The 12,460-nt window shown below is 46.8% G+C and overlaps 1 long non-coding RNA gene across 2 annotated transcripts in view; it reads left to right on the top strand.

Moving 5' to 3' along the window:
• Window positions 1-12,460, top strand: part of LOC131203134 (uncharacterized) — a 71,488-nt gene that overhangs the window by 38,599 nt on the left and 20,429 nt on the right. The window contains exon 3 of one of the 2 annotated variants that reach the window (XR_009156308.1): window positions 5,978-6,510. The exons of the other annotated variant lie outside the window; for it this stretch is intronic. This is a non-coding gene — a long non-coding RNA (uncharacterized LOC131203134). Of the gene's footprint in view, window positions 1-5,977; window positions 6,511-12,460 lie in introns of those variants that run through there. 2 annotated transcript variants of the gene reach the window in all.

The raw sequence follows: 12,460 nt of genomic DNA, 5'->3' as shown, positions 1-12,460 counted from the left end.
AATGCCCCTCCACGCCCTCCCCCATGTGACTCTCATCCCACTTTTGGCATGTGACGGCAAAAAGATTACCAGTGGGCCCGGTAGTCTCATTTTTCGCCCTCCCCAGGCTCCAGAGACTTTCTTGGAGCCTGGGGAGGACGAAAACAGCCTCCCCCACCCCCCCGAGGCTCTCCAGAGGCTGGAAACGGCCTGTTTCCCAACTTCCAGTGGGCTCTGAAGGCCCGAAAATCAGCTGGCTGGCGCATGCATGCGCAATGGAGCTGAGCTAGAGCAACGCACGTGTGCCCACAGATATGGCTCCACGTGCCACCTGTGGCATAAGTCAGTGGTGGGATTCAGCCAGTTCGCACCACTTCTGGAGAACTGGTTGTTAACTTTCTGAGCGGTTTGGCGAACTGGTTGTTGGAAGAAATCATTAAGGCAGAGAACCGGTTGTTCAATTATTTGAATCCCACCACTGGCATAAGTGCCATAGGTTCGCCATGGCGGGACTAGACAGTCACTTATCTGAAATGGTACAGGTTCTCCTGCTTGAGCAGGGGGCTGGACTAGAAGACCTCCAAGTTCCCTTCCAGCTCTATTCTATTGCAAGATCTCGGAGTATATCTTTCATGATGCAAGCGGTTCATTTGGCAAGATTTCCGCCCCTAGATGAGGAGCAATAAAGGAAACTGCTGAGATTAGTAATTCTACGTGTCTTTCTTGGGTTTTGGAGCCTGACACTCTCTTCCTACAAGGCCCCACTCTGAATGTCCCTATTTAGCACAGCCATGATTTCACCAGCCTTGGGTTCATTCCCTGGACCAAATACGTTTTCCACCCTGCTCTTCCTGCCAGAAGATTCCCACCTCTGCATTTTGCAATGCCCTTCCTCATCGGCGACACTCGCGGGGCAACTTCACCCATCCCTGGCTTCCTCTGTCGAGCTACCCTTACTAAGAGGAGCCCCTGCCAATCCCCAAGATTTAATTATCCAGGGGCAGCTAGCCAGAAACTTTCATAATTGGAAAAAACAACGGCAGCAGAGCAAGAGCCATCCATTGACTTTGCCTGCTGAGTCAGCGAAAGGCTGTGTCAAAAGATGATGCAACGCTTTTGCTGTTTTCCCTTTTGCACAAGCAGGGATTCGGGTAGTACGTTTCTTCTGCTTTCCGGAATGGAGTTTGTTTCGAAATCATCGGGGTGGCTTTCTGAGCCAAGAGTCCTAAAGGATTCGGAAAAAAAATAAGAGAAACAAAAGGCTTAAAGAGGTTGGTTGCTTCTAGGGGCGGGATTCAGAAATTTCAACAACCAGTTCTCTGCCCTGTTTCTGGGTGGGCATGGCCCTGGTGGGCGTGGCCTGCTTGGTCTCTTGCACCACGGGGGGTGTTCGCCCTCCCCAGGCTCTGGAGGCTTTCCTTGAGTCTCTGAGAGGGTGAAAACGGCCTCCCCCAGTCTCCACAGGCCCTCCGGAGGCTGGAAATGGGCCCATTTCTGGACTTCTGGAACTTCCGGTAGGCCCATTTTTCACCCTCAGAGTCTCCACGTGGGCCCTGCACTTACCTGGCATCCAAAACCAGCTGTGTGGAGACTCCTGGGAAGGGCAGAGGGCGGGGTCAGCCAGTCCTTGCAACTACTGATTGGTTCAGCGAACCAGATTGAAAGTAACATCCGGTTCGCTTGAACTGGTCCAAACCAGCTGAATCCCACCCCGGGTGGCTTCTCTGTTCTAACCCCACATGTGAATTCTCTACATTGGTGTACAACCACCTAGCAACTGTTCACACAGACAGGAACACATATTTTTTTTAGCAAAGAATAAATCTCCAGAGCGTTATGGAAAGCTTTCCTCCAATGACCAATTACTGAGAAGCAATGGCAACGTTCTCCTTTGTTCTCTGCATGTTGCGTGGACTCTTTGAGCCATTTGGGAAAGTCATTGCAAAACAAGGAATTCCTTTTACAGGGGGAAAATAATGGGGTGAAAAGCAGGACAAGAAGCAATGGGTGGAAACTAATCAGGGAGAGAAGCAACCGAGGAGGAATTTTCTGACCGTTGGAACAATTAACTAGTGGAACAATTTGCCTCCAGAAGTTGTGGGTGCGCCAACACTGGACGTTTTTAAGAAGAGATTGGACAACCATTTGTCTGAAATGGGTTAGGGTCTTCTGCCTGAGCAAGGGGATTGGACTAGAAGACCTCCAAGCAGGGGTGCTATTCAGCAGGTTCTGACAGGTTCTGGAAAACCAGTAGTAGAAATTTTGAGTAATTCGGAGAACTGGCAAATGCCACCTCTGGCTGACCCCAGAGTGGGGTGGGAATGGAGATTTTGCAATATCCTTCCCCCAGGAGTGGGGATGGAATGGGGATTTTGCAGTATCCTTCCCCCAGGAGTGGGGAGGGAATGGGGATTTTGCAGTATCCTTCCTCTAGGAGTGGGGAGGGAATGGGGATTTTGCAATATCCTTCCCCCAGGAGTGGGGAGGGAATGGGGATTTTGCAGTATCCTTCCTCCAGGAGTGGGGAGGGAATGGGGATTTTGCAGTATCCTTCCCCCAGGAGTGGGGAGGGAATGGAGATTTTGCAGTATCCTTCCACTGCCACGGCCACCAAGCCATGCCCACCAAAACGCACCATGCCCACCAAGTTACGCCCACAGAACCGGTAGTAAAAAAAAATAAATTGAATTCCACCACTGCCTCCAAAGGTCCCTTCCCTTAATTCTGAAGTGTGCAAAAGAAGCCAAAAATGCAGCTTTTTGTGCAGGTACCAATGCTATTCAGTAGATCCCTATAACAAAGTAACAAGAGTCGGAAGATCTTCTAGTCCAAACAAAGGAGAAATTTCCTAACGGTGAGAACAATCAACCAATGGAATAGCTCGCCTTCCCAGGTTGTGGTGCTCCATCACTGGAAGCTTTTAAGAAGAGACTGGACAGCCACTTGTCCAGAATAGTATAGGGCCTCCGCTTGAGCAGGGGTTTGCAGTAGAAGACCTCCTAGGTCCCTTCCAACTCTGTTATTCTGTGTTCTGTGTTCCTTTACTGGAAGTAAGGATTGCTGATTGCAAAGGTTCCAACCTTTTTCTCATAGGTCCATGATGGTGAAGCTATGGCATGCGTGCCACAGGTGGCACACATAGCCATATTGGTGGGCAAACAAGCTCAGCTCTGACACATATGCGCACTCCGGCCGGCTGATTTTCGGGCCTTTTGGGTCCACCAGAAGTAGAGAAACAGGCTGTTTCCTGCCTCCGGAGAGCCTCAGGGGTGAAGTGGGGGGGAAGGCTCATTTTTTTCTCTCCCCAGGCTCCAGAGCTCCAGTCCCACTGGAAATTGGCAAATGGGCCGTTTCTGGCCTCTGGAGGGCCTTTGGGGAGGCCATTTTTGCCCTCCCCAGACTCCTAGAGAGGCTCTGGAGCCTAGTGAGACAGAAAAATGAGCCTACTCTTGGCCATCACACGCCGGGAGCAGGGGGAGCGGAGGGGTCGTGCGCACATGTGCTAAGGCAGGGCACATAGAATTATGGTTGTGGGCACGCATGCGTGCGACCCCCTCTCTCCCCCCCCCATTCCTGGGATGCGATGACTATTGTTATAGGTCATTTATGTCTAGCTTTGGGTGTAGGTTTCCCGTGGGTAGCCAGTCATTTGGAGTGAATGCAATTATTTACCTAATGGTTATATCTTTTAATAGGTTCATTGATAGTATGAACATTGGATGTCCATTGCTTGCAGCTAACTCATTCTAAAAATTTCCTTGCATGTATCAACCTGTATTCAAATTTCTACTGCGGAAGCCCAGGTTTCTGCGTGAGAGATTAGTGATTCATGTCTTGATTAGTAGACGGTGCTTGTGGATCCATTCTGTTTGTCTTCCACTTGTTACTCTTATAAGGTGTGTGTCAGTGGTGGGTTGTTACCAGTTCACACCGGATCAGGCAAACCAGTAGCGGTGGTGGCAGGAGGCTCCACCCACTCACCCGGACGCTTCTGCACATGTGCAGAAGCTTCTGCGCATGCACAGAAGCACCATGTGCGCACACAAGCTAACTAGTAGCAACGGGATTTGGAACTTGCCCCTGGTGCGTGTCAGATAGATGTGCTTTTTTCTCCCTTTGGAGACCCTTGAGCAGTGTGCACTGTGGCAATGCAGCTATGACATTATTAACAAATGACCAGTATAATACTTCTGCTTTCCGGAATGGAGTTTATTTCGAAATCATCGGGGTGGCTTTCTGAGCCAAGAGTCCTAAAGGATTCGGAAAAAAATAAGAGAAACAAAAGGCTTAAAGAGGTTGGTTGCTTCTAGGGGTGGGATTCAGAAATTTCAGCAACCAGTTCTCTGCCCTGTTTCTGGGTGGGCATGGCCCTGGTGGGCGTGGCCTACTTGGCCTCCTGCACCACGGGGGGTGTTCGCCCTCCCCAGGCTCTGGAGGCTTTCCTTGAGCCTCTGAGAGGGCAAAAACGGCCTCCCCCAGTCTCCACAGGCCCTCCGGAGGCTGGCAATGGGCCCATTTCTGAACTTCTGGAACTTCCGGTAGGCCCGTTTTTCACCCTCAGAGTCTCCATGTGGGCCCTGCACTTACCTGGCATCCAAAACCAGCTGTGTGGAGACTCCTGGGAAGGGCAGAGGGCGGGGTCAGCCAGTCCTTGCAACTACTGACTGGTTCAGCGAACCAGATTGAAAATAACATCCGGTTCGCTTGAACTGGTCCAAACTAGCTGAATCCCTCCCCAGGTGGCTTCTCTGTTGTAACCTCACATATAAATTCTCTACATTGGTGTACAACCACCTAGCAACTGTTCACACAGACAGACACACATATTTTTTTTTAGCAAAGAATAAATCTCCAGAGCGTTATGGAAAGCTTTTCTCCAATGACCAATTACTGAGAAGCAATGGCAACGTTCTCCTGTGTTCTCTGCATGTTGCGTGGACTCTTTGAGCCATTTGGGAAAGTCATTGCAAAACAAGGAAATCCTTTTACAAGGGAAAAATAATGGGGTGAAAAGCAGGACAAGAAGCAATGGATGGAAACTAATCAGGGAGAGAAGCAACCTAGGAGGAATTTTCTGACCGTTGGAACAATTAACTAGTGGAACAATTTGCCTCCAGAAGTTGTGGGTGCGCCAACACTGGACGTTTTTAAAAAGAGATTGGACAACCATTTGTCTGAAATGGGTTAGGGTCTTCTGCCTGAGCAGGGGGATTGGACTAGAAGACCTCCAAGCAGGGGTGCTATTCAGCAGGTTCTGACAGGTTCTGGAGAACCAGTAGCAGAAATTTTGAGTAATTCGGAGAACTGGCAAATGCCACCTCTGGCTGACCCCAGAGTGGGGTGGGAATGGAGATTTTGCAATATCCTTCCCCCTGGAATGGCGTGGGAATGGAGATTTTGCAATATCCTTCCCCCAGGAGTGGGGATGGAATGGGGATTTTGCAGTATCCTTCCCCCAGGAGTAGGGAGGGAATGGGGATTTTGCAGTATCCTTCCTCCAGGAGTGGGGAGGGAATGGAGATTTTGCAATATCCTTCCCCCAGGAATGGGGAGGGCCAAAGTTTCCCAATTAACTTTCCCCATGCAGTTCCTCTCCTCTGCCGGTCCCTTATTGTCCAATTATATTTGAGTAAATTGTGAACGGTCTCTTCAACAGCGGGCTGGTTGTTGAGCCATTACATTCCCTTCCCAGGGTTTCGACCTTGAGATGGTGCCTCTGGAAGGTAGGATAAAACCGTAGCTTTCCCCTCTCCCGCCCGGCTCACTCTCCCCATAGTTCATGGCAGACTGACAGCTAGTGAATGTGAAGCTTAAGCGTATTGATGGCAGTTCTAACAATACGATTCTGTTCAGGCTGGAAATATTATAGAAATGTTAGAAGACAACATCTTGAATGGGGTTGGATGCTTATTGTTTTCATACTTCATGCAATAGGAAGCCCAAAACAGTGCCAGTCATAACGATTTCTCTTGTTGCATGACTATCTTCTGTCAAGCAGGTTGTGTAGAGTTTTGAAAGCCTGCTGAAATTTGATGATCTAATTCGTCCAACTGTCGGACCACAACGTCATGTGAATGCAACCACAAAAACCTCAGGATCAAAACTTTTTCAACCCTCTTTAAAATAAAAACAACACCTTAATCTCCAAGTCCTAACTGTAAATTGAAACATGGGTTATTTCTTGTAAAAGAGGAAGGAAATTGCCGGAGTAGGAAACGGCGTTGTCAGCTTGACAGATCCAAAAGTGTCATGAAATAACTACGAAATTTTCACATATTTCTTCAGTGATTCTGAGCACGCTTGTTGCCAAGAATCGAAACCCCTGCAGCAGCGCTGACAAATGAAATTGGCTCAGTCGGTCTACTATTAGGACAAGGTTCAGTTGAGTTGTAAAATCCATAGGAAGCGCAGAGACTATAAATTCTGATGTCTGTCTAGTTTGGTCTACTAGTGAATGCACCAGGCTACAAAGTGGGAGACCATGAGTTCAAGTCCCACCTTAGCCATGAAAGTTGGTTGGCTGACATTGGGCCAATCACCAGGAGACAGAGAGTTCTAGTCCCACCTTACTCATGAAAGTTGGTTGGTTGACACCGGGCCAATCACCAGGCAACTGAGAGTTCTAGTCCCACCTTACTCATGAAAGTTGGTTGGTTGACATTGGGCCAATCACCACGCGACTGAGTTCTAGTCCCACCTTACTCATGAAAGTTGGTTGGTTGACACCGGGCCAATCACCAGGCGACTGGGAGTTCTAGTTCCACCTTTGCCATGAAAGTTGGTTGGTTGACACTGGGCCAATCACCAGGAGACAGAGAGTTCTAGTCCCACCTTAGTCATGAAAGCCGGTCTGTTGACATTGGGCCAATCACCAGGCAACTGAGAGTTCTAGTCCCACTTTACTCATGAAAGTTGGTTGGTTGACATTGGGCCAATCACCAGGCGACTGAGTTCTAGTCCCACCTTACTCATGAAAGTTGGTTGGTTGATACCGGGCCAATCACCAGGCGACTGGGAGTTCTAGTCCCACCTTTGCCATGAAAGTTGGTTGGTTGACACTGGGCCAATCACCAGGAGATGGAGAGTTCTAGTCCCACCTTAGTCATGAAAGCCGGTCTGTTGACATTGGGCCAATCACCAGGAGATGGAGAGCTCTAGTCCCACCTTAGCCATAATTTTATACCAATTCTGAGAGAAATTGAAATTCTCTCACTCTACGTTATTTCCCCTCATATTCTGGCTTCCCTCTTGCTATTTATCCCTCCCCCTTTTTAATGCTGCATTTAATTTTTTATGTTTTCAAGTAGACTTAATTCAGTTTATTAACTTAAGTACAAACTACCCAATGGATCTACCATTAAATATTCAGGACTAGAAAACTCTGTAATTTTAATTCAGAGGGAGGGAGGGAGAGTAGGGAAAGGAAGGGGAGGGAGGGAGGGAGGGAGGGAGGAAGGAAGGAAGGAAGGAAGGAAGGAAGGAAGGAAGGAAGGAAGGAAGGAAGGAAGGAAGGAAGGAAGGAAGGAAGGAAGGAAGGAAGGGAAGGGATTTCCCTAACTGTGAAGTTAGTATGGTTTCATTTAACAACTGCAGCCTTTGCTTTACAACTGTGGTATCACTTTAGAACCATGGCATTCACTTTATGACCACTGCAGAAAAGTTCATTAAATTGGTCACATGATGGCCCGCTTAATGACCGGCATGACTTATGGTTGTAATTCCAGGCTCCATTACAGTCATAAGCTGAGACCACCTGCATTTTCCTGGGTGTGCTACTAAAACATCGTCTGATTCCTCATAAACGTTGACTAAACCGCAGATGATAGCACTTCAAATAAAACCCACTGTTATTAGCCAAGTTTGGTTAGCCACAATGCCGGGGATCGTGCGACATGCCAAGCAACGAACCAATCGCATCGCGGCACGATGCCGAGTAAACCTACGTTTTGTGTTCTGCAGCTGCAACGAAACTTCTATTAGTCTTGGAGTTACTTTAAGGAGAACAAGATCGGTTTCTTTTCTTTTTTTTTTAATGAGTTCAATTCTCCTTTTAAAGCCCACCCCTCCTCCCTCGGGTTTCCTCTCTGCCCCTTTTAATGAGGTGACTTGAGACCCATTTTTGCAAAAATCTATCTATCTTACTCTTCTGCTTACTCTGCTGGTGGTGCTGGTGGATTTCTCTGGAGCACAAAAGGAGAAAAACAGCTTTGGTGTTTGCTATGAAACCAGTCGTGCTTTGCCAGCTAATTTTGAGTTAAGTTGCCGAAGAATGCTGATTCTTGGTTTCTTTCTTTCTTCCTTTCTTTTTTTTTTTGACAACGCAAACTCCCTCCAGGAGCATCTTCCAGAGAAGGGAGTTAGTTGGTTCCTCAGTTCCCAGCTCAGATCAGTCATGAGCTCTAAATCCTGTGCCTCTGGAGAGAACAGAACAGAAGCTTAGAACGGTAGTTTAGAGCAGTAACTTAGCAGCCAAAGAGTCCTTCTTGGAGATGTTTTTTGAGGGAGGAATAATGGGATGCTTAGAAAGAAAGAAACCGAAGGAATTGGGGATTGTGGTGGTGTAGTTGTCGTTCAGTCACTAAGTTGTATCCGACTCTTTGCAACTCCATGGACCGTAGCATGCTAGGTCCCCCTTTGTCCTCCACTCAGCGGTGAGTTTCACATTATGTTACTACCAGTTTGCACACTTGCTTCGGGCACACACGTGCCTGGTTCGCGAGTGCGCCTGCCTTCCACACACGCGCCCAGTCTTCCGCACATGCACTTTGCTCACATGCCTCACTTGGCCTCAAAAATGTGCCTAAATAGGAGCCGGGTGGGTGGGTGAGCGGGTGCACCTGCAATTTCTGCTACCGGTTTGGGCGAACCGGTCTGAACCAATTGAATACAACCTCTGCCTCCACTTGTCTCCCCAAGTTTGCCCATTTGTCAGAAATGATATAGGGTCTCCTGTTTTGGTGGAGGGTTGGACTAGATCAAGGGTCTCCAACCTTGGCAACTTGAAGACTTGTGGACTTCAACTCCCAGAATCCCTCAGCCAGCAAAGCTGGCTGAGGAATTCTGGGAGTTGAAGTCCACAAGTCTTCAAGTTGCCAAGGTTGGAGACCCCTGGACTAGATGACCTACGAGGCTGCTTCCAACTCTAATCTAATCTTCATTGCATCAATGACCCCATCTAACCATCTTATCCTCTGCCGTCCCCTTCTCCTTTTTTCAATCTTTCCTCATTTGGTGGCCAAAGGACAGGTAGTTTTCGCAATTGAGCCCAACGTTTCTGCTGCTAAGTGTGACATTTCTTCAGTGCCCCATGTTACGACTTTCCTGGCCACGGCTGTTAAGCGAACCAACTGGAGTCGGTAACTTAGTAACCTGATTGTTAAATAACTCTGGCTTCCCTGTTGACTTGGCTGGTCAGAAGGTCACAAAAGGGGATCCCATGACCTTGGGACACAAGCAACGTCATAACTACGAACCAGTTGCCAAGAATCTGAATTTGGGGACCGTGATCGTGGGGATGCTTCAATGTTCACAACTGTGAAAAAGCGTCGTAAGTCACTTTTTTCGTTGTAACTTTGAGCGGTCGTTAAATGAACTGCTGTAAGTCGAGGACTACCTATATTTGGGCTTCAGCTTCAGTATCTGTCCTTCCAAAGAACATTAGACCTCTTCAACATCAATCCAGGTTATAGCCCCGTTATGGTGAACCTCTGGCACGTGTGCCACAGGTGGCACGCAGAGCCCCAGCTCCACTGCACATGTGCGCACACCTCCTGCTGGCCAGCTGGTCTTCAGGTCTCTGCCATGCATGCGCGGGAGGCGAGGAGCATGCGGGGGATGCGTGCGTAGATGCACAGGAGTGGGGCACATGCGCAGGGGGGCACATGCATGGGGGTGCAGGTTGGTGTAGGAGGCTTTCCAGGCCAAAAATGGGGCATGGGGGGGCCTCGCACACCACCCCTGCCTCCCATTTTGGCTTCCAGGTTGGTGCAGGAGGTTTTCCAGCCCCAAAAACGGGGCGCAGGGGGGGCCCTCACTGTTATAGCCCAATCACCGCCTTCACCACATTGCGAAAGAAAAAAAACTATACATAAATAGCGCTTGACCTATGTCTGCAATTGGGATCACAACTTCTGTTGATAAGCAACAACTTTACAAACTTTGTTGTCATGATGGTTAAGTGAACCATCATGTACCGTCATGAACCACACTGAAGGCCACAATGGAATGTATCCAAGTTAAGGAAAGTTGCCATCAACTATGGTTAACAAGCCACCATGGCTAGATTCGCATGACACTCTATACCCAAACCAAACTAATTATATGATAGTTAGGGCAGTGTGTCCCAACTTTAGGCATGGGAAACCATGCTGGCTGGGGTATTCTGGGAGTTGAAGTCCATGCATTCTAAAATGGCTAAGATTGGGAAACAGTGGATTAAAGTCATGTACAAAATTGGTTTATGGATTTATGATGAAAAGAGTAGAGTAGAGTAGAGTAGAGTAGAGTAGAGTAGAGTAGAGTAGAGTAGACTGGACTGGACTGGACTGGACTGGAATATATGGAATAGAATAGAATAGAATAGAATAGAATAGAATAGAATAGAATAGAATAGAATAGAATAGAATAGAATAGAATTTTTTATTGGCCAAGTGTGATGGGACAAACAAGGAATTTGTCAGCAGTGCATAAGCTCTCAGTGTACATACAAACAACAAAGTGATGGGTCATATAGCATAGATGATAGTTACAATCATTAATCATAAGATACAACAAGGGGTAAATCTTAGATACCAATTGTCAGATTATTCATGAACTGGCAGAACATAGTAACAAGGTCAGTCAATGAATAGGCATAGCAACTAAGTCAACCAATTGGGAGCTGAGACAGACTGAAGCCAGGGCGTGTTTTAGTCTGCAGCTTGTGATTCTGTGCAGAGAATTGAAACTGAAACTAAGCAGTCTGTGCATGCTGATCTGCTCTGCTGAAATGAAACTAACTGTTCTCTCCTGCCTTGTGTTGTAACTGCTATTATATTGAAGAAGAATCTATATTGGTATTGTAAATACTTCATCTGTTATTATATATATAAAGAAGTTAATGAACCCAGCTGAATAAGTTATCTGTGTGTGCGTCTGGATTTGATTTTTGCAACAAACTCTGACACCAATGGGAAAAGGTATTAGGAAAGATGGGAAAATGAGAAAGAAGCAGGAAGGATTGTAAAACAGGAGCAATTGATCTTTCTCACAGTCATGCTGTAAATTTGTCTTCCATTTCAATCCAGCTTTTTCTTTTCCGATTGTTCCTTTTTAAAACCACAAGGTTTTGGCACTTGAAGGTTGGGCTGGGGAGATCAGATGTCTCCTTCTAAGCCCTCCTTTTACAGTGTGGCTGTTTTGATCTGCAGCGAGTTAACAAAATAACACCAAAGGAAATGAACACAAAGGACTGTTTTTCAGATTCTATTAAACTGGACATGATTGTCTACCAAAGCCATTCTGATGAGTTTCCTTTCTTTCCTTTTTTTTTCCTTCTATCTCCCACGATCCTTTCCATTGAGTGAACACAAACAGATCCGAGAGCTTTCTTGTTATCTGTGGGCTAAGCTGGAAGGTTACAGATGTGCCCTTATCACAGTGATGCCAACCCAGGAAAAAAGCAGAATGCAAAGGACTTAATGGAACGGCTTTGTTTTTCCTCCAGCCTTTTGTGAAATCTGGCAGTCTGGATTTCTTCTGGCCTCCCAGGAGCTCAGTGGCTTTGAAACATCAAACCAAAAAGTGGGTCTGAGTTAATACAGCCCAGGGAAAGGTTTTTGAGTTATCTCCAAAGGCTGGAGACTATTGTATTTTCGTGCCAACCTTCAAGACTTCAGGCCATCTGCATAAATCATTTTGAAATGTGCCGTGGATGGAAAAAAAAATCTTCTTAGCCTTTTTAAGTCTGATGAAGAGAAAGACGAGGGGTGGCATGATAGCGGACTCCCAATATTTGAGAGGCTGTCAAAGAGAAGCAGGGTGGGGTGGGGAGAAGGTATACCTATTCTCCAAAAGCCTGCGGGCAAGGCAAGAAATAACAGATGAAAACATATCAAAGAGAGAGCCAGTCTAGAATAAAGGAAAAATGTTCTGACAATGAAAACAATTAACGAGTGGAATGGCATCATTGGAGGTTTTTAAGAAGAGATTGGTCAGCCATTTTGTCCAGAATAGAATAGAATAGAATATAATTTTATTGGCCAAGTGTGATTGGACACACAAGGAATTTGTCTTGGTGCATATGCTCTCAGTGTACATAAAAGAAAAGATACGTTCATCAAGGTACGACATTTACAACACAATTGATGGTCAATATATCAATATAAATCATAAGGATTGCCAGCAACAAAGTTATAGTCATACAGTCATAAGTGGAAAGAGATTGGTGATGGGAACTATGAAACGATTAATAGTAGTGCAGATTCAGTAAATAGTCTGACAG

This window comes from Ahaetulla prasina, chromosome 8 (genome assembly GCF_028640845.1).
Source record: "Ahaetulla prasina isolate Xishuangbanna chromosome 8, ASM2864084v1, whole genome shotgun sequence".
NCBI lineage: Eukaryota > Metazoa > Chordata > Lepidosauria > Squamata > Colubridae > Ahaetulla > Ahaetulla prasina.
This window is presented reverse-complemented; position numbering and strand designations above follow the sequence as displayed.